We start from the raw sequence: 18,822 nt of genomic DNA, 5'->3' as shown, positions 1-18,822 counted from the left end.
TCTTACAAGGCTCTTCTGGCACCTTTATACCCATGTTCCCTTCTTCATATGTCAAAAAGCCAGTATGGCCTAAGTTTAAGTGATTCTTATCATTTGTCTTTTCCCCGGGTTTGAACTGAAATAGGGAACGATCCTTTAGTCATGCCACCCCCTCATCTTGAAATTCTCTTCAGTCTGAACTAAAAATTCCAGTTAAATCAGTTCGCTATATCCTTTATAAAAATAAAAAAACAGCAACAATCCATTTCTCAATGTGTGTATTTTTAACATATTATAATGTGGTATAGCTGAATAACTAATTTGTACTTTTATATTATCTTTATTTTTTATTTATTTATTTATTTATTATTATTATTATTATTATTATTATTATTATAACTATTATTATTCATAATTCATGTATTGGTGATATCTTGGCAAAGTCACCCTTGTAAATGAGATCTTGATGGGTTTTTATCTGGTTAAATAAAGAAACATACATATATATTTGGTGCTAAACAGCTTAATGTATGTAAAGCAACTTATGCAAAGTAACTTGGTTGACAATTTGGACATTCTATCATACAGTACCATTTACCAATGTTGTTTAAGGATGATGACTAAAACCCATAATCTCTGACTGTGGCGTTTCATTAACCTTATTTTATATAAAATTATTTTATACAACAACAATTTTTATAACAACAAAAACACTCAATTTAAGTATGACTTAAGTATTATAATGAAAAATATTTATAGTTATGTGTGTGAGTAAAATATAGTTGCTGTTGTATTGTTAACTACTGAAGATATTTCTTCAATACAAAACTAATGTAATTTAGAGCATTGTCACATTAAATGGATTACACACACACACACACACACACACACACACACATTATTTTAGAAAAAAAAATACCACATAAAACTCTATCAACAAAACGTTTATTTGATGGAAAAATCTTGATTTTCAAATCACAAAATGTGAAAACATTTGTATTTCTTTATTATTGTTTTTATTTATTTTTTTTAAACCTGCATAAAACATTACTGGACTGAAAAATAATAGAGTAAATATTTAACAGCATTAACAACATTATAACAACAAATATTTAACAACATTATATATGCACACATTTACATTGCCACATCCGATTTCCCAGTGGGTTCGTGTTCCTATTTTGTTCTACATACACATGAGGGTAAGTAAATTATAACATTTGTGGGTGTCCCTTTAATTCTCTTTCTGGTCTGAAGGGCATGATTAATCGCGTTTAGGAAACATTACTTTCTAATTAATTTCACTAAAATATTGCTTTAAATTGACCACCCAACCACAGACTCAATTTTGAAAACTTTACTCGTTGCCGACTTTCTGTTTGTCATATATATTAGCATATAAATCCTTTACCACACCCCGCGAGGCCTGTCATAATTAGTCTCCACAAATGTGTCTGTGCTGACTCATTTATTTCATTATCATATTCTCAAGCAAAAATTAAAGCCACTGAAAGACCATTAGCAGCTCGGTCCTCTGACCTACTTCTTAGCGCTTCACCTCTGGTGCTGAATGAGATCATCTCTATTATAGCTCATTATTTTCATCTAGGGCATAAGGATTGATTAAGCGCATACCTCATACAGTGTGTGGTCACTACTACTTACCGCATGCAATTAGTATTGATCCGGTGGGGTCGAATGAGACAATGAAAGATAAGGCCAGCTCTGGACCGATATAGCTATATTCCATTAGCTGCATAAAGCATGGGGGAAATGCTATATGGCTTGACTTTCTTTGCAAATGGGAGTCTTTTTACTTTCAGCATCGTGGTTCGCAGATTGATATTTCACACTGGGTGGAAATGATCTAGATTTCAGTGATTGATCATCTGTTGGCTTTTCTGAAATCAAGATAAACAGTTGTCGAAGAGAGACTCCTAGCGGCCAGAGGTAGTAGTATCGGTCAGTTCATATGTGATCTGGTTAATGTGATTATATGGGGCGTTGATATTTTAGAGATTTTAATTTAACTCTTGTTTTTAGAAAAGTGTCGACCACCTATTTATACAACACAAATAATATAACTACACAACTATCCATGAAAATTGGTTGTCATAACACTCACGTTGGGTCAAATATGGATACATTTTTTTTACATAGAACAATATTTGGTGTCCCCTGATAAATCCATGACTAAGCTGGAGGAATATTTATAAATGAAGAACAATATTTATTATTATTATTATTATTATTATTATTATTATTATTATTATTATTATTATTATTGTTATTAGTGTAATTCGAAATTAATATTAATGAAAATATTAAAACAGTTCATTCTGATGTTGGAAAAAGCTTCAGTGTTTTGTGTTTGCAAACACAATTGTACATAATTACTGTTGTTATTATTATTACTATATATATATATATATATATATATATATATATATATATATATATATATATATATATATACATATATATATATGTATATATATATATAATAACATATATATATATATATATATATATATATATATATATATATATATATATATATATATATATATATATATATATATATATATAATAACAACAGTAATTTAACAACAGTTATTTTTATTTTTATTTATTTATTATTATTATTATTATTATTATTATTATTTTTATTTTTATTTTTTAAAGACAATTAGCCAGGTAACCAATAGTTTATTATAAAATATTACAATAGAATATAATACCATCGAACTCATGCATGTGCATCATAAGCTGGATAAGGTATTTAATATTTATTCAATTATGATTTTTATTTTAATTGTATTGTTTTATAGAATATGGAATGGAATAGGCAACAGAGGTTAGCTCTCACCTCACAGCAAGAAGGTCGCAGGTTTGCATGTTTTCCTTCACAGACCAAAGACATGCCGCAATAGGTGAATTGGATAAACTAAATTGGCCGTGGTGTATGTGTGTGAATGAGTGTGTGTGGGTGTTTCCCCATACCGGGTTGCAGCTGGAAGGGCATCTGCTGTGTAAAACATATGCTAAATAATGAATGAATGAATAAATTAATGAATGAATGAATGAATGAATGAATGAATTAGGTTAGGTTACTTTATTTTTACCCGAAGTTAGATTCGGTTTGCAGTCAAGAGTCCTCATCTCATAACAGTGCCACACAAAGAAACTCACAAAGTAACAATAACAAATTAACATTAAGACATTAAACATAAACATAAACATAGAAACACTTATAAAGAATAAATAAATAATAACTTCAAGAATGAATGAATGAATGAATTAAAGGAATGGAATGGATTAGATCATTTTTAATTTAAAGTGCAACAAAATTTAAAGTGCTCTCCAGTCAGTACAACAGCCATTTTGTAGATTAAAAAAAAATTGTGGTAAAATTTCTAAAATAATTAAATTTGTATAAGAACAAATATATATAACAGAATATGATCATGCATTAATTCAGACACATATACATACAGTAAATAATGCATTGAGCACCTTATGTTTTAACAACTTTGAGGTTTTTGAATGTTTGTCCTTGAATTAATCTGTACCTTCTTCCTGAAGTAAACAGTTCAACCAGAGGACCCATGTTTGAAGTTTCTTTTAAAATGTTCTGTCCTTTTCTTTTAGTCAATTGGTGCTGTGTAGTTCTTCCATATAAAATAAGGTAAACAACTTTTTTGAATGTTTTTTCTTTGTTGATAATTTATTAAAATATGGCTGTTAAAAAAACTCTATAAAACCTGTAATTGACTTGGGTTTTTTCCAGTTTTACTCAGATCATACATCAAAATTTGCTTCATGAACAAATGATGACAGCTTGTACAAGGCTGCATCCACCAACTGAGCCGCTGGCATTAAGATGAACGGTAATATGTTTCCGGGAATGATAAATTTACTTGACTAGTACTTTACTGTCATTGAGTAATAATTCTCTATGGCCACAAGAGGGCAGAGCAACTTTATTAATACATTTGAATACATTTCACTAGTGGGGAAACAAGTAAAAACTTGTTACACCTAAATGAATTAAAAATTTTACTAAATAAGCTAAAAAATACTTATTTGAGGTATAACAAGTTGAATATGAATTTGTTTGATTGTTTTCATTGTTGTTGTTGTTGTTGTTGTTGTGTTTGTTTATTTTCAGTGTAGTTTTCTAAGTAAACAACCATACAATCTTTTCTGTGTACTTCTTTAATCGTCAATGAAAAAGCCAAAAGCCTCAAAACCTATAAAAAGAACCCACATTAAAACAATAAAATTATTTCATTTTGAAATAAAAGACCCTTTGTCTACTCTTTATGTAACAACACAGTAATCAGCCATCTCATGCTAGCAGTTCAAGTTTCTGCATCAAAGGCCACATTTGAGTAACAAAAATAGCCATTGCTTCCAGTCTTATGAGTGATGATTTACCTCCAGCTGTAACCACAAGACTGCTAATGTTGTTTTTCCCTTTACAGTTTGAGGCTAAATGTAAACAAAAAAAGGTGGTATGTAAACCTGAACTCAGCTGTATACTGTGATGGAAAATACTGCTAATTCATTATTACACTGATGCTGTAGTTGTCGTCCTGCCTCTTAATAAACCTCTAATAGTTTCCAAGGCAATATTGCTTCATCTAAAGAAAAATTCTCTGTGGATGAATGAATGTTAAATTTGAAATGGTAGCCTAAGTGGAAGGAGATTTATGAAGAGCCATGTCTTTTATAAAATCCTATTAACATCTATGCTAGTTAAGGTGTCTGTGGGTGCGCAAGTAGCTCAGTTCATTACAGAAAAATAAAACTCTTAGAGACATTATAGGATCAGGTGAAAAGCTTCGGGTCTTCAGTCACCGCTCGCTCTCATTCTTCCCATTATCTTCAACACTTACAGCAAATCAGCTTCTTCTGAATTGGATGAAAGCAAGAAATCAATCAATCAATCTGTCTGTCTGTCTGTCTGTCTGTCTGTCTGTCTGTCCATCTGTCAGTCTGTTCGTTCGTCCATCCATCGCTTGTTTATGAATAAACATCTAATGTCATAAAAAGAAATGAAAATGGAAGTGACAGTGTCTATTGCAAACTCCAGTCTTGAGCTCAATAGATGTTTTGTTTGTTTTTTGACATATCTCGGAAGACTTTTATCAGCCGTGTCTGATATGGATCTGACACACTGCCTCACTTTATGCTTCATCAGGCTGTCATCTCCGTTTCCACTGTGACAAAGACTTCCTCTTATGTCATCTACATGTAAATATAATCCAGTTTTATGTCTTGTGTTTACTTTTTGGTAACGGTTAGTCATTCTGTTTGTACTATTAAGTTTAATAACCTATTAAGCTTAACAGCCATTACGTAAAAAGTGTTTCAGTAGTGGGCAACTTTAACACACACGCACACACACACACATACACCTCTATACTGGCCAAGAGGGGACCAGGGTTTCTGCTTATTTTAATAAAACAAAAATCACATATAAAATTTTCTTTTAAGGTCTTTATATAACTGAAAAGCTCTGGGTATAACCTAAAGCTCTGGGTGACTTCTACCTATCCAACAGGGGTACGTTATAGACTGCAGAGACACTGAGTGTCATAGTGTGAAACACACAGACTGCTGGAACAGAATTGTAACTCGTAATCTGACTTTATTACATGCTAAAATCCAAAACTTTTCACATTTATATATTATTAAATGTTCTCTTAGTAACCTTAAATGCTAAAAAATGCTGTTTTAGAGTACCTGCAAATACAGTAATCAACATTTGAAGTGAATCGTAAAAGTAGCTTTCGGACAACTTTGATAAAAGGTTTTGATCCATTTCAGATGTTGAATACTGCATTTCAGACTTGAAACTAACAAAAATACACACACACATATATATATATATATATATATATATATATATATATATATATATATATATATATATATATATATATATATATATATATATATATATATATATATATATATATATAAATATATGATGATTTTTTTCTGTAGCATGTCAGCTTGAAATATCAATTTACATATCCAAACATTATTTTTTAAAAGATAAAAAGATTAACCTGTGTGGAAATGACCATATAATAGTGAATTTGTTCAGAAAGTTTTTGGGTCCCCTGTTGGCTGATAAAGCACGATGCCTGCTTAATTTATTTGTCATTTTACAGCATCACAAAAACAATATGGAGCTCAAAAGGTTATGGTACTCAAAACTCAATATTTCTTTTACTTCTGAATTCAGTTTTTTTAAGGGTTTCAAAGGTTTTGCTGTGAAGTGAGGAACTAAATTATCTAATTGCATTATGTTTTTTTTTATTTCTTTAGTATGTTTCACAGTGTACGTTTTAAGGCAATAGCTGTTATATATATATATATATATATATATATATATATATATATATATATATATATATATATATATATATATATATATATATATATATATATATATATATATATATATATATATATATATATATATATATATATGTTTCTGTTTACTCCATGCAGTTCTGAGAGCTGAGATGCATATTTTGATTTAATCAAATCAGTTACATTATTTAAGAATTTGGCAATTAAACAGTTAAAATCATGTAAGTTTCTAAGCAGTTTAGTAGTTTTAATAAGGACTGCGGTTGATTAACAGAGTTATGCAAACATTTGAAAACAATATTTATCTGATGTGGCGAAGCAGTGGCGCCTTACAGCAAGAAGGTTGCTGGGTCACTGGTTCGAGCCTCGGCTCAGTTGGCGTTTCTGTGTGGAGTTTGCATTTTCTCCCTGTGGATCATCCAAGTGGATGCTACACACTGGTGGTGGTGTGGAGAGACCCCCCCTCATGATTGTGAAGCGCTTTGGGTGTATGGCCATACACAATAAATGCGCTATATAAATACACACATTACATTACATTACATCCCTGCATTCGCGTGGGTTTTCTCCGGGTGCTCCTGTTTCCCACACAGTCCAACGACATGCGGTACAGGTGAATTGGGTAGGCTAAATTATCCGTAGTGTATGTGTGTGTGTGTGTGTGTGTGTGTGTGTGTGAATGTGTGTATGGATGTTTCCCAGAGATGGGTTGCAGCTGGAAGGGCATCCGCTGCGTAAAAAACTCGCTGGATAAGTTGGCAGTTTATTCCGCTGTGGTGAACCCGGATTAATAAAGGGACTAAGCCAAGAAAATGAATGAATGAATGAATTTATCTGATGCATTTTTACAGTTTAATTTAGTGGATGTTTTCATCCCTAACATAACAAAAGGGTAGCAAATTTGCCGAGAGTGTATCATTGAGTTTAAAAAAATACCCAAGCATTTTCTTAAAATATTTGTCAAAGTAAGATTTGTCACCAAAAATCATTCTGCTAGCAGTAACACAGAAAACGTTATGGCCAAATTAAGACTCAAAATCACCCCAGAGTGAATGAAAAGATCTACAATAGTATAAGGGTTAAGCTAACAAAATCCATTTATGTTGGGACAACATCAAAGAATTTTGTGGAACCAAGCATTTTTTTACAGTCTAAGATCATGGAATTTCCTGAACATTTAAAAATAGGTTGTATGCTTGACTAAACGTATCATGTTATTTTGCAATTATGGACTTGACAGTACATTACACATTTTTTGTAAAGAGTGTTCTTTGCTTTTAGTGATTCTTGTTTTTTGTTAGTACATTACAAATAGGATATTTTACCCTCCAAAGTGCACTTCGAAATTAAATAAAACCATAGCCGCTGTACTGAAGTATTGTTCCAAACCAACGTGCTTAAAACTGTCCACTACGAAAGGCCCTTCAAAATGAATTACTTTGAAAGGAAAAACTGATGGACACTTAAGGCCCCCATAATCCTTTGAGCAGAGAAGTTGTTTGCTGTCACACACTTAGTTCCATATAGGAAAGGGCCCATCCCTATGCCCTAACCCCTTGAAAGCTGTCACTCCGGAAGGTAAGCCCTTCGAAGAGATCAGGACATAGGGATGAGCCCTTCTGAATGGAAAAAGTTTCTTTTGCAAAATACGGCAACACAAGGCTTCAGGTTACTGGTCTATTTGCTAATTTTACTATTTTTATTGTAATAATAAGCAAATAATAATAATAAAAATATAATTTTGCAATATATCAATTTGTATTGAATGCATGTTGTAATTTACACTATATTCTGTTTTATAATCGTTAGACTGCAACTTTTATAAAAAGAAAACACTAATTTATTCAACAATAGCTTTCCCTGTTTCTGTTTGTTTTTTGTTCTCTGTCTGTTTTAACGTTTTAACGAATGAAGCAAATCAAAATTCACAACGTTATACTAATTAATCAAAACTTTTACATAACCATATTGCTTTTCATATGATTTGAAGTGCTTCTATTATGCTCATTTGTTAGTCACCTTGGATAAAAGCATCTGCCAAATGAATAAGTGCCATGTAATGTAAATGTTTTTGTTGTGGTGTTTCTAAAGAAGAGATTAACTAAGTTGTTTTACATTTTACAACAAGATATATTTACAGTATACACACACACGCACGCACGCTCGCACGCACGCACGCACGCACGCACGCACGCACGCACGCACGCACACACACACACACACACACACACACACACACACACACACAGTTCTCAGCCTAATTGAGTACATTCCATTTGGAACATGAATGTTTTTTCTCAATTTCTTATTGAATGTAGGCAAGGTATTTTGCTGCACTTAAACAAACCAGATTTATTAAACAGATATATTTATTAAAATAATATTTTAGTCACCAAGCACATTTAGAAATTGAAAAATACAATTAAAAAGGAAAATATTGCAAAAAAAAAAAATACAACCTACAAAATAAATAAAAAAATTAGCTTCTCTTGATTTTTTTTATTTGTATTTAATATTTTTCTATAACATATACATGTGTGTGTACTTGTTTTTGCACTGTTATTGTAAGTTATTTAGTTAAATAAGCTCCAGATTTTGCTTCAAAACTGACTAATGTATAAGCACAAACATAATATTGTATAGCTTTCTATTAAAAATATGAATTCAAAAGATAGATATGTGAGGGATGTACTTACATATGCTGAGCACTGTACAATTATAAATAATATCTAACTTATAATGGAAAAGAATTCTGCAACATCTTACAAGATCTAGAAAAAAAGTCTCAATTTATTTGCTGAACATGGTGCATAGCTGCTCATTCAGATGTAGTTTTTGAGATGCGCTGTATTCCATTTGGAGGGGCTCCCTATGCCTTAATCTCTTCAAAGGGTGACAGCTTCAAAGCGAATAGGGCATTGGGATGGTGTATGACACCAAACAACTTTCCTGTGCAAAGGACGATTAAAAGTGGCCCAAAGCGTTCATCAGTTGTACCCTTTCAAAATCCTTCATTTTGAAGGGTCCTTCAATGTGGACAGTTTTAGGATCTTCAGTTTGGAATAACACTTCAGTGTGGTGGCCATGAAATGCCCTTTAGATTTAGCATGTATAAAGTTGAGGGCAACATTATTAGCCTTTTAGCAAAATATTCCATTTTAAATATTTCTCATGGGATATTTAATGGAGCAAGGAAATTTTCAGAGTGTTTCTGCAGTTTTTGAAAAATTAAAAATTAAATTTAAAAAGTACACTAATTACTCTTGCCTATTTAACCTAATTAACCTATTTTTAGCCTTTAAATTGCACTGAATATTAGTTAATTGAAAAATATCTTGTAAAAATTTTGCTGTCATGGCAAAGACATGAGAAATCAGTTTTTACAAATTAGTATTTAAAACTAAAATGTTTAGAAATGTGTTGAACAAATATTAGCTCTGTTAAACAGAAATTGTGGAAACAATATAAAAGACAAAAAAACTTTGACCTTTGAGATTTACAACGCACCAACTGTGTAGCTTTAGGCCCAATCCCAATTCTACCACTTAGCCCTTCCCCTTACCCCTACCCCTCAATTTTCAAGGAGAAGGGGTGTCCCAATTCTCTTTAGCTTGAGGGCTAAGGGGAAGGGCTAGATAGCCCTTGAAATGAAGATTTAACAATTACCAAAGACCACACTCGAAACTATGTGGTACAAAATTTACCCAGAATACATCTGCTACAACTGCAACATGGCTGCACACGAAAGTCAGGAGATGCACAAATTAGTATTTTTTTTTGTCATTATTATGAGTTTTTACAACAAACATGTTTTAATACATTCATAACAACATTCATGTTTTATCGTCATGCTTAAAAAAAAAAAGATAAAATAAAACCAGGTAGTCGGCGCAATAACCTAGTGGTTAGCACGTTGACATATTGTGCAGAAGCACATCAAGGCTGAAAATAAATCTCTAAAAAATTTTAATAAAACCAGCTAAACTTTGCTATCTATAATCCCTAATAATAACGACTGTATAGCAGTCCCAGAAACATACTTTCAAGTCTAACACTCAAAAATACTTGAATACCCCTTAAAAAAAGTCTAATGGCTGTGAATTACCTTCATACAGTGTTTGCTATAATGTTAATTTTGTTTTTGTATGTTTATATATAATATGTCCACCGTGTAAATGCACAGTACAGTTACAAGCCTATTGCCAAATTATATTGTTACGATAACATGATATATTTCTCTTCTGGGATTTTCAGAAGATAAATACCAAAAATAATGCATCTTGAATAACGACAGCAGTCGTTATCATCGATTTCATATGAAGCAAGAACTTATGATGAGATATGATGACATGCGCAGATGCTGTAGTGGGGTCCTATTTCTTAGGAGTGTAATTTGAAGCCCTTTCCCTTCACACTCTGTTTCAAGGGCCAATTGAAAGGGAAAGGGTTAAAAAATATTTATACTATAGGTTACACAAAAAAAACTTTTACTCACCCTTGTTTAAAATCTAATTTTTTCATATTTTTTCTACTATGGAAGTCAATCAGCTGCATTTTCTTTTCTTTTTTCTTTCTTTTTTGTGTTCAAGAGAAGAAAGAAACTCATATAGTCCATATGAGGCAGAATGGCAGAGGTCATTTTCATTTTTGAGTGAAGTATTCCTTTAAGTGCACCATACTTTTAAATATTTCAGACCTGGGAAAGTCTTGCGAGCTTACTTCCTGTTGAGCAAGCCTGCTCTTATGTAGCCAACACTGTAAGTGTGAATACTTGAACAGACCCATTGAGTGAAGGAATGCCAATGATGTCACGTGCCACCTTGATGGCAAACAAGTCATTTTTACTGTTTGATTAAATGCTTTAACTTCATGAACAGGATGTTTTAAGAACTTGCAGTATAATTTATTGGAACAAAGACATCTTACTCTATATGCCAAAAGATCAAGGAAAATTCGATTCATCATGCCTCAACACTTTTAAAACTTTAGAATTTTATAGACTATCCATGGTGACCTGGTACACAGGCATTTTCCCTTTAGCTGTGTGGGTGTACAGTATATCCGTTCCTTTTCTCCTGTCATTGCTTTACACAAAAACCCAGAGCTTTCACTAGTGATCTTTTGGGAATCCTGCCAGCGTGTAATCAGTGACTGTGTGGAAAGTGACACAAGAGGGGGATCTAATTGCTGGAAGACTGCTTTAATTACAGGGAGAGCACATGTCTGTCGCAACCCAAAGTGAAAAGACAAAGTAGAAGGCATTTAAACAGTGTGGGGGAGAGACTGTTGAGCGGAAAGAAAAGGTGAGCAGACTGAATAAAAACACAAATGATGAACTTTTATTGGCAGCTGGGTAAAGCAGTTTTGTATCTCACCTTCAACAGCATGAGTGGCATTATTGCACTTGCTCTTGAAAAAATAATGAGTATCAACATGAATACTGTACATCTGTTTTATAAACACCTGAAAAAAATTGGCAGGTTAAGTGTGCTGAGCTCTCAACACTCAACAACTTTCTATTAAATATCTTCCAGAATATTTATTTCATACTTTTGTTAGCAAATTTAAACATTCTGAGTAAAAATTTCACAATATCCGCAACCCTGGAGTTTTGAGATTTTATCTACATTCACTATCTGCATTTTTAGATATTAATATTTAAAGTCAAATGCAAAATATGAAAATCTTTTTAACTCTGTAATTGGGATTTCTTTTTTGAAACAGGTGAAATATTGCTAATTCAAAATAAAGAATGTTCTGCTTGAAATTATAGTTAATGTTGATATTATAATAATGTTCTATCTTGCAAATCATTAAGTGAAGAAAAACAAACATGAACAGTTTATTTATATTTGATTAAGAAATGTATATTTGTTTCAAACCATAAAATTAGGAACCATCTGTTGACATTTGAGAAAGTTGCATTAAATTATCACTTACATTTTATTTTGTGACTTTTTTTCACAACTATCTCTAGGGTTTACAGAGAATGGTCTGAAAAAGTGAACAAATCCAGTGAGTGGCAGTCCTGTGGGTGCAAATGCCTTGAGGTCAGAGGAGAATGGCCAGACTAAATCAGCTGATATAAAGGCAACAGTAAGTCAAATAACCACTCGTTACAACTGAGGTATGCAGAAGAGCATCTCTGAACGCACAACAATTCAAACCTTGTGGCAGATGGGCTACAGCAGCAGAAGACCACACCGGGTACCACTCCTGTCAGCTAAGAACAGGAAACTGAAACTACAATTTGCACAGGCTCACTGAAATTGCACCATAGAAGATTAAAAAGCTTTGCCTGGTTGGATAAATCAAATTTCTGCAGCAACATTGAGATGATAGGTTGCTAGTGGTGGCGAAATGGTGTGGGGGATATTTCCTTGGCACACTTTGGGCCCATTAGTACTAATTGAGCATCGTGTCAACAACACAGCCTATTTGAGTATTGTTGCTGACCATGTCTATCCCTTTATGGAAGAGCATGAATAATCTCAGACTGGTTTCTTAAACTTGACGAGTTCACTATACTTAAATGGCCTCCACAGTCCCCAGGAAATCCAATAGAGCACCTTTGGGATATGGTAGAGTGGGAGATTTGCATCATGGATGTGCATCCGACAAATCTTGCATGATGCTATCTTTTCTATATGGACCAAAGTCTCCCTTGTTTAATCTATACCACAAAAAGATTTTGAAGGCAAGTTTTGAAAGCACAAAGGGTTCTAGCCTAGAACTAGTAAGGTGTACCTAATAAAGTGGCCTATATATATATATATATATATATATATATATATATATATATATATATATACATATACAGTAAACAGTATGTGTATATAAGCAGGTATGTAAATATAATAATTTGTATAATTTGTATATAATAAGATAGGTAATAATTCACCTCGAGATTAGAGTATGGCTGAAATCTTTGTATTTAAGACCCTCTCAATCCAACGGTTGACTTTGATGTCCTTAAAGGCTCAATATCATAAAATTTGTGACATCTTAAACGCAATTCATGTTTCATGTTATTGTCTATTTACTACTGCATGTATGCATTTTATCTCAGTATCATAAAACGCATCTAAACATTGATATATTTTTTTCTTTATTTTTTTAACAGTGAATTGCTTATGAACTCTGTATAATATAGAAAACATAGAGCATCTCAAAGTGTTCAAAAGTGTTACATCTTTTGGTTCAACTTATATGTAAATCATTCTAGTAGCATGTTTTTAAACATGGACACGATGTCGTTCATCTTTTTCTTTGAGATTATTATTGGTCCTCTTGTGTACACGTACATTACTGATTGAATTTTGTAAAGTTGTAACCCTCAAAATGTGCAAAGTTGTCAATAAGAATATGGGAATAACTAATTTTTGGAATAAAAAAAAGTCAAACAGAACTTTTTTTTTAATTCAAAGGTGCATTATGCACAAAAGGTGCATTCAAAGGTACACAATATGCATTTACTATATCAATCAAATAAATGCTACTGGCTTTTTGTTCTCAATAACTATTGGTATTAGCTTTGACTTCCTATATATGTAGCAAATAAATTTGGAATGCATCAAAAAGCATGGCTAAATCAATGAATAAAGATGCATGCAATTTAGTACTTTGTAAAAATCTAGTCAAAGCTGCACAAATGGGTGCTTACTTTATATTCATTGCTATTTTTGTCTTATATGATGTCATCTCTTTTCATTTCAAAAGAGCATTTAACAGCCTTCATCACATCAAGCTTTCCCAGCGATTTGAAAGCATAGTAAATCCACCTTTGAAGCTGATTAAACTGGAATGTTCCCTGTGATAACAGTATTTATCTCAGATAACAGTATTTGTGTGGCTGAGTGCTACCCTACTTACCAGCTCTGACTAAAATCACTCACCGGGACTCGCTGACTGTCTGTCTCGCTGACCCATTATTCCAGGTGCTTGTCAGATTTATGTCAGTGCAATTTAAAGGAATGTATTTAAAACAATGCAGGAACAATGTTATTATTATTATATATTGTTATTGTTGTTGTTATTATTATTATTATTATTATTATTATTATTATATGAATAGCATAACCTAATATTTAAAAGTATTTCAATTAGATAAAAAATATAGAAACTAATAATAATAATAATAATATTTGTCATTATGATTATTATTATTATTATTTAATATTTATATATTTTAAATCTTATTTAAATTAATTATGTAAGTTATTCCTGTGATAGTACACTTAATAGGCTGATTTGGTGGAAATAAATCAAATGTGGAAATAAATCAAATAAATCAAAATAAATTAAAAGAAAATAAAGACATACATATGTAACCATGAACAAACATTCTTCATTTGTGTAATGTTTCATTGATGATCAGTAGACAGTGAAGAAGCCGGAAGTCCATTTGCATGTTGTGTAACCTCATGTCATCAAGTGTATTTAAAATCATAAATTCAATTTTGAAAATGGTGATGGAAATATTGCACAGTAAGTCAGCGTGCGTTGACCGGAAAATATGAAGTCTAAACAAGTAATTCAGTGCATATTGTGTAACGCCTGAACTGTGTGGGTTTAATCCTGATTTAAAGCATCAGCCAGCAATTAAGCACATCATCACTGCCTGCCTGTTCTTTGATGATTGATCTGAATCATTCCTAGAATTCTTGTTATCTCATTTGTGTAACAAGCTGTAAGTGAACAATATATATGTTTATTATTAGATTATTATTATTATTGGATAGATTATTATTGGCTTAGCCCTTTTATTATTCTGAGTTTGCCACAGCGGAATGAACCACCAACTTATCCAGCATATGTTTTACGCAGGGGATGCCCTTCCAGTTGCAACCCATCACTGGGAAACATAAACACTTATTCACACACATGCACTACGATTAATTTTAGCATGCCAAATTCACCTATACCACGTCTTTGGACTTGTAGGGGAAACCAGAGCACCCGGAGAAAACCCACACGAACACAGGGAGAACATGCAAACTCCACACAGACATTGTTATTATTATTGTTGTTTTTGTTGGTATTGTTGTTTGTTGTTATTATTGTTAGTGTTATTATTATTATTAATATTATTATTGTTCCTATTGATATTATTGTTATTATTATTGTTGTTGTTGTTGTTGTTGTTATCATTATTATTATTATTATTATATTACAATTTCTACTATTAATAGACTGTATGGCAAATATGTATACAAAGAAGAAGAAGAAGAAGAAGAAGAAGAAGAAGAAGAAGAAGAAGAAGAAGAAGAAGAAGAGGAGAGGTCAGAGCCTCCAATATGTTTCACTAAAGTTTACACTCTTTGGGAATCCATATCAAACAATTAAAAAAGAAAAAGGGAAAAGAAAATACTCTAATGTTGAATTCTAATAAGGAGATTATAAATTAAACATTTATTATAAAAAAATTATAAAATGTCCTTCAAACTGAGAAACAAATAAATAAAAACCGTTCATTGAACTCTTATGGGAAACCAAAAATGGTTCTTTTGTAGCATCATTACTGCAAAAACATTTATTTTTAAGTACCTTTTAGTTATATTATTTATTATAAAGAGTTAACCAGCTATATTCAACAGCCCCTTTTCTTTCTTTTTAACAAAATTGAGGTTCTCTCTAATTGTGCCTGCTGGTTAAAAGTCTGTTAAATTGGTAACACGAATCTACTAAAAAGAACATGATTCTGTATAATAATGCAATGTTTTTATTCTTCAAAACTACATAACTATCCACATACTGTACATTATTGTTGCTCGTCTCTGCCCTAAAACACACAGATTTGAAAATTCATTGTTGTTGGTTATGAAAGGGGATGCGTTCTCTGATTGGCGAGCCATCCAATGTGTTTTGATTGTGGAATACCTCAAATGTGTGACAGAAATAGTATGCCCTTACTACCTTATCATTGCCTCTACTACCTTATTATCAAGGCTGAACCTGAACCAAATGTAACACGTTAGTAAAGTTTTGCTTTTGTTATGTTTTACACAGTGTCTCCACAACACAGAAGCACTAACAATACTACATCAAGTCTTTCCATATACAGTTTTGACAATCTGCTTAGCGACTGATGTAGATTTGTAGTGGTGTGGTTGAATGAGGAGATATGGGAAGTAGTGCTGCCTTAACCTTTATAACAAATATCCTTTGGGTTTAAAGACTTAATTCTTGATGTATTACAAATCATATATTAGCATAAAAAGCTTGTAAAACTTAAAAGACAAGGGGAAAAAAAATACAAATATGCATTTACTAGAACTCAAATATTTTCTTTTTCAGTGCCATTAAATAAATTATACTTTCTTTAGTTAAAGTTCTTTTGAAAAATATAACTGAAGCCTTTATATATATATATATATATATATATATATATATATATATATATATATATATATATATATATATATATATATATATATATATATATATATATATATATATATATATTTATGAAAAAATGTGTTTTTTAGTAAATGATATACCATCTTAAATCCATCACATGAATTCTCTTTTAAAATAATTTTTAAAAGAATAAGCTAATGATTCAATGCTTTATTTATTGATTATAAATTATTACCTCTTACCTATAAAGCTATAAATAATGTAGCCCCTTTTCATCTAACCAACCTTCTGTCTCTGTATAATTTAACTCTCTCACTTCGATATCAAAACTTAAGGCTTCTGGTAGTATCTAGAATAGCAAAGTCTACTAAAGGAGGTTGAGCCTTCTCATTTATGGCTCCTAAACTCTGCAATAGCCTTCCTGATAATGTACAAGGCTCAGACACATTCTCTCAGTTCAAAGCTAAATTTAAGACCTATCTTTTTAGTAAAGCATACACACAATGCATCACATAACAGTATGATGCATGAGTGTGCTCCACGCAGGTGAGCGGGCTTGATAACCACCTGTAGGATACACTCCTACTTTCTTCCTGTACCAGACATTTTGTTAGAAACACTCATGCTTTACATGTTTGTTTCTATGTTTGTTTATATAACTGTTATTTCCATTTTCAGTTAAATAAACTATGAACTGCAGCTACATTATTATTATTTTTTTATTCTCTATTTCAACTATAGAGGATACTCATTCCGAGGTCCCTGGAGACTATTCAGCGCCATTGATGTGATCCAAGACCTGTAAAGAAATGATGCTAAGGTATACATAATCCTGGACCAGGCCGTATCCTGAGATGATGCTGTGGTGATTATAGAAGAGCAGAGAGAGCGAGTTGAAAGAGAAATCTTTCAGGAGACTGATTCCTGAAGTACTCACACCTCCAGTTCTCCACAATGGAAGTTTTGCATTCTACAGCCTCCAATGCCTAGACTGCAGCTCTGCACAAGAAGTTTGGCCAGAGGAGAAATGGTGTTTCCCAACAGAGCCTGGTTTCTCTCAAGGTTTTTTTTTTTTTTTTTGCTTCACTTCGTCAAATGGTAAAGTTTGTTCATAACCATTGTCGTCACTGGCTTGCTTGGTTGGGACTTGTAGAGCTGCCCATCAATGGATTTGCTCTTCAGTGTTTAGTCTTTCAGCAGTGAAAATTAAACCACACTGAACTGAACTAAACTAACCTTCAACTCTGAAAACTATACTGACGCCATTTCAACTTACTAGAACTTCTATGTTAAGTGCTATATAAAGATTAAGGTTATTTGGTTATTTGACATCTACTCTATGCTTCCAAAAGTCAACTTTAAACAATGAATAGGATTTTGTAATGGGGGAAAAAGGTGTTTTAGATTCTAACACTTTGTTCACAGTAAAAAAAAAAAAAAGTTATTTATTAAAAAAAACTGTTCACTAAAAGCTTCTTTGTAGGAACTAAACACATTTTCTACTGCATCAACACAGCAAAAAGTTAATTCTTTTATTTTTCAAGCAAATTTTTTACACATTTAGTACCATAATTTATTACAAAGCGTTATTTCAGGATACGTTTAGCTGAACCCTTCGTTTTAACAAAAGTTTGGTGTCCTTGATATGGCCTGCTAGATCCTGATCTCAATTTTCTTTCAAGTGTCATTGAAAAAAGCAAGGCAGCTGCTTCCTAAACACTGGCTCGAATATAGCAGGCCTCTCTCATCACCACTTAACACCATTCACATCCTTCAGTATAAAACCCCCCTAGTAAAGCCTTTGCAAAATTCACATGCAGCTCTATGGGTTCCTAAGAAGATAACACAGTGTTTTGAGGACATAATATGTCTTCAGTGAAGAGCTGAGAAGGCTAAATCTCCAAGCAGTCCGTACTCAGATAAGAGCTATCAAATGAGGCCAGCATGTCTCCATTTTAAACCCAGCACGGATTTGCCACTACGAGTGTGTCGGATGAAAAGACGCCTTTGATGTTTCATTCAGTCTCCTTGTTCCTCTCCTCAAAGAAACCCATTACCTCGACCCAAAACCTGCATACTAGACCTCAAATGACA

General features: G+C 32.3%; 2 long non-coding RNA genes across 2 annotated transcripts in view; both read right to left on the bottom strand.

Annotated features, from left to right (window-relative positions):
- The window catches only part of LOC141386317 (uncharacterized), a 56,405-nt gene extending 54,539 nt beyond the window's left edge, over positions 1 to 1,866 (bottom strand). The window contains exon 1 of the long non-coding RNA XR_015493909.1: positions 1,645 to 1,866. This is a non-coding gene — a long non-coding RNA (uncharacterized LOC141386317). The remainder of the gene's footprint in view (positions 1 to 1,644) is intronic.
- Positions 1,867 to 3,294: 1,428 nt separating this feature from the next.
- The window catches only part of LOC141386318 (uncharacterized), a 61,201-nt gene continuing 45,673 nt past the window's right edge, over positions 3,295 to 18,822 (bottom strand). Inside the window, exon 4 of the long non-coding RNA XR_015493915.1 lies at positions 3,295 to 4,896. This is a non-coding gene — a long non-coding RNA (uncharacterized LOC141386318). The remainder of the gene's footprint in view (positions 4,897 to 18,822) is intronic.

The sequence above is a fragment of the Danio rerio genome, chromosome 6 (genome assembly GCF_052040795.2).
Source record: "Danio rerio strain M-AB ecotype USA chromosome 6, GRCz13ab, whole genome shotgun sequence".
NCBI lineage: Eukaryota > Metazoa > Chordata > Actinopteri > Cypriniformes > Danionidae > Danio > Danio rerio.
The sequence above is the reverse complement of the archived record's forward strand: the minus strand, read 5'-3'. Positions and strand labels throughout refer to the sequence as shown.